This window comes from Leguminivora glycinivorella, chromosome 26 (genome assembly GCF_023078275.1).
Source record: "Leguminivora glycinivorella isolate SPB_JAAS2020 chromosome 26, LegGlyc_1.1, whole genome shotgun sequence".
Taxonomy (NCBI): domain Eukaryota; kingdom Metazoa; phylum Arthropoda; class Insecta; order Lepidoptera; family Tortricidae; genus Leguminivora; species Leguminivora glycinivorella.
The window spans coordinates 172,045-176,896 of record NC_062996.1 but is presented as its reverse complement, the minus strand read 5'-3'; positions in this window follow the sequence as shown (position 1 = coordinate 176,896).

Genomic DNA, 4,852 nt, shown 5'->3' with positions numbered 1-4,852 from the left:
GCTAACGTTTTCTGACCCCGTTGAAATCCCGCTTCAATGTGGCTGCTTAGCGCTAGAACCTGGTCGCAGCAGCTTCTACCGGCACGGAAGCCTGCCTGCTCAGCGGGAATATGCTTGTCCACTTCATCTTTAATTCTGTTGTACAGTATGCGCTCCAGTAACTTAAAGGTAACGCTAAGCAATGATATAGGCCTGAAATTGGCCGGATCATCGGGGGTCTTTCCGGGCTTAAGTATGGCGATGACTTTGGACTTCATAAACACGGTGGGTAGCGTGGCTGTTTCAAATATGTTGTTGAAAAAGTCTGTTAACCATCGTACTGCACGCTTACCCAGATGGGTTAGGAAGTCAGGTAATATACAGATAAAAATACCTACTACTACTATGGTAACCTCACTAACACTGGCCACACGTGCGAGAGGGACACCAGCCCAAACAATGCCCTCTCATGTGGACCGTTTTCGCTAGTCTGATACGATCACCTTTCTGTATCAGTGATAAGGTTCAATTTAGAATGGCAAAAAATGTGATTCCACCATGGACTTTCAATAGGGACTGAGCTCACACTTTTTTTGCCATACTAAATTGAACTTTATCACCGGTGCACAAAAGCGTTCTAATCAGACTAGTAAAAGTGTGTCCACATGAGAGGGTCAAAGTTGGGGCTGGTGTCCCATCTCGCACGTGTGACCAGTGTTAAAGAGATTACTATAGTAGTAGTATTTTTGCCTGTATGATAACTAAGTTTATAAACTTATTAAATTACTTTTGTATTATATCGAGGCAAGGATATTAATACCTTGTAACGAATTGGTAAGTCATTATTATGAAGCCATAAAACCAAAGATTTGCTCAATTAAAAAAACCTTTAATTCGGTATTAGTAGATTTAGTAGTAACTTTGAATATTGACTGATATCCCCAAATAATGACAGTGATGCAAAGATCTTTACAGGGGACAGCTTAATCACATTTTTTGCCATACGAAATTAAACCTTATTACTGAAACAGAAAGTCGATCGTATCAGACTAGCGAAAACGGTCCACATGAGGGGCCCAAACGGGCTGGTGTCCCTCTCGCACGTGTTGCCAGTGTTAATGAGGTTCCCATATTAGTAGTATTTTTATCTGTATATTACCTGACTTTATATAGCCTGTCAACCAAATTTTGGCAGTAGCAATGTATATCAAACTAAAGTATGGTATCCCTATGAAACCAAAGACCTTTACAGGGGACAGCTCAATCACATTTTTTGCCATACGAAATTAAACCTTATTACTGAAACAGAAAGTCGATCGTATCAGACTAGCGAAAACGGTCCACATGAGAGGGCATTGTTTGGGCTGGTGTCCCTCTCGCACGTGTTGCCAGTGTTAATGAGGTTCCCATATTAGTAGTATTTTTATCTGTATATTACCTGACTTTATAACTTCTTATTTTATTTTAATGTTATATTCAAACTAGGGTTTCGATATATTTCAAAAAATTTGAAAATAATTATAATGTGATTATTTTGATGCCAGTAAATCAAAGATTTGTATAATTAAAAAATACTTTCAATTGGGTGTTAGTAGATTTAGTAGTAACTTTGAAAATTGACTGGTATCCCCAATTTATGACAGTGATGACGTCACTGAATAATGTTGACATTGTCAGTAAGTGCGAGAGGGACACCAGCCCAAACAATGACCTCTCATGTGGACACACTTTTTGACCTAACTACTCATTCTGGTTTAACTGTAATTCTGTGTATGAAACCAACAAAAACCAGCAATGTACGTCGAACAGCCACAGATATATTTTTTTCAAGGGGCTCTCTCCTTCCTTACGAATTAGATAATGTATTAAAAAGGGACGGATATGTGCTACTTATTTCTCTTTTTGGTAGGGTGGAGATTTCCACAGATAAGATACAAATGACACGCGAACTTCCACCGATTTTCAAAACTACGTGTTGCTAGCCCGCGATTTTTCAAATTTGCCGCCTTTTTCTAGTGACAAGATTTGGTTGACGGTCTATAACTTCTTATTTTATTTTTATGTTATATTCTAACTAGGGTTTCGATATATTTCAAAAAATTTGAAAATAATTATTTTGATGCCAGTAAATCAAAGATTTATATAATTAAAAAATACTTTCAATTGGGTGTTAGTAGATTTAGTAGTAACTTTTAAAATTGACTGGTATCCCCAATGTATGACAGTGATGACGTCACTGAATAATGTTGCCATTGTCAGCAAGTGCGAGAAAGACACCAGCCCAAATAATTACCTCTCATGTGGACACACTTTTTGACCTAACTAAACAATCTAGTTTAATAATTCTAAATCTATGCCTAAAATAAGTTTAAATATTAAATAAAACATTTAATTATTTTTAAAATCGGGACTTAATCTGACCTCCAACGTTTCAAGGACGGCGTTGTCCCCGTGGTCTCGGAGAAGACTGGCGTGAAATGACATCAACACCTGGCAGCCGATGTGTAATAATCGTGAAAGTTTCAATCAGTGTTTTAAATAAAACATTGTTCTGATTATAGTGTTTAATTACAAATATTAACCTACGATGTTACATTCTTTACATTTATATGGTCTCATTCCACTATTATGTGAGTGTCTCACGGTAGTTTTATTATTAAATTAAATTAACTTATGAATTAAATAAAAACATTAATATTTTTATTTATATTCTTAAGCATTAAAAACTTTGAACTTTAGGTTAGCTCCTTAGCCATGTATCCCAGCAATTACTTCTTTCTTTTATTTACATACATACATACATATAATCACGCCTGTATCCCATAAAGGGTTAGGCAGAGCACATGAACTACTAAGTTTCAGTGCCACTCTTGGCAAAAAGAGGTTGAAAGAAATCTAAATTGTGATTCTTTGATTAACTCAAGTTCAAAGTGTTTATTTGTAAAACATAGGTACAGTATACATAAGGGGGCGTCCATTAATCGCGTCATACTGCATAGGGGGGGGAGGGGGTCATGAAAAAATCACCAAATATCACCATGGGGGGTGGGGGGGTTAGGAACATATCACGTGTATTTTTTTTGTTACACTAACGTAAAGAAAAAAACATTTCTGAGCTATTTTTATATCAACTTTTACAGTCAGAACTTGCGTTGTGCAGTGCAAAGAGAACAGAATAGAATAGAATATTATAGTTTATTCGTGAACACAGTCAAGATTAATTACACATTTTACAACACTAACAGAAAGGAACGAAGTGCCACGAAATGGCATTATCTCAGCATGTTGCTGGTGACTTCCAGCGCTGATCTTCCGATGAGACCATCAAGTGAGAAAAAAAGAGCTGTGTGCAGTCGGTTATTTTTAATTCTCAAAGATTTTTTTAGTTTGACCTCATCACGTGTACACGAACAGTCGGTTATAGACGGTCAAAAAATCAGTCCCCACTTTACATGTAGGTACGTATAAGGGCCATTTTTTAGGGTTCCGTAGTCAACTAGGAACAGGAACCCTTATAGTTTCGCCATGTCTGTCTGTCCGTCCGTCCGTCCGCGGATAATCTCAGTAACCGTTAGCTCTAGAAAGCTGTAATTTGGTACTAATATGTATATCAATCACGCCAACAAAGTGCAAAAATAAAAAATGGAAAAAAATGTTTTATTAGGGTACCCCCCCTACATGTAAAGTGGGGGCTGATATTTTTTTTCATTCCAACCCCAACGTGTGATATATTGTTAGATAGGTATTTAAAAATGAATAAGGGTTTACTAAGATGGTTTTTTCATAATATTAGTATTTTCGGAAATAATCGCTCCTAAAGGAAAAAAAAGTGCGTCCCCCCCCCTCTAACTTTTGAACCGTATGTTTAAAAAATATGAAAAAAATCACAAAAGTAGAACTTTATAAAGATTTTCTAGGAAAATTGTTTTGAACTTGATAAGTTCAGTAGTTTTTGAGAAAAATACGGAAAACTACGGAACCCTACACTGAGCGTGGCCCGACACGCTCTTGGCCGGTTTTTTTTTTTAATGTTGTCCACCCCACTGTTTTTGTAACATGGGTATTTTTTACGCGATTCATATTAAGAATCGCGAGGTCTTTTGATCGTAATAGGAGAAAAATCCGGCCAAGAGCGTGTCGGGCCACGCTCAGTGTAGGGTTCCGTAGTTTTACGTATTTTTCTCAAAAACTACTGAACCTATTAAGTTCAAAATAATTTTCCTAGAGTCTTTATATAGTTCTACTTTTGTGATATTTTTCATATTTTTTAAACATGGTTCAAAAGCCCCTCTGGTTGTGTCTCCCACATTTTTTTTCCTTTAGGAGCGATTATTTCCGAAAATATTAATATTATCAAAAAACAATTTTAGTAAATCCTTATTCATTTTTAAATACCTATCCAACAATATATCACACGTTGGGATTGAAATGGAAAAAAAACAGTCTCCACTTTACATGTAGAGGGGAGTACCCTAACAAAACATTTTTTTCAACTTTTTATTTTACCACTTTGTCGGCGTGATTGACATACATATTGGTACCAAATTTCAGCTTTCTAGTGCTAACGGTCACTGAGATTATCCGCGGACGGACGGACGGACAGACAGACATGGCGAAACTATAAGTGTTCCTAGTTGACTACGGAACCCTAAAAATGTCCCAAGATTTCCATATTTTTTTAGACCTTCCATTCCGTTACCGCCATACAAAATGTATGATAAAATGGTAACGGAATAGAGAAAAACCTTGGCACACTTTTTGACTCCTATTAGGATTGAAAGAGCTCGCGATTCTGAATGGAAAGCACATAAAAAAATCCAAATAAAAAAAAAGTGGGGCCCAATTAACGCTCTTTCATTTGATATGTAACACG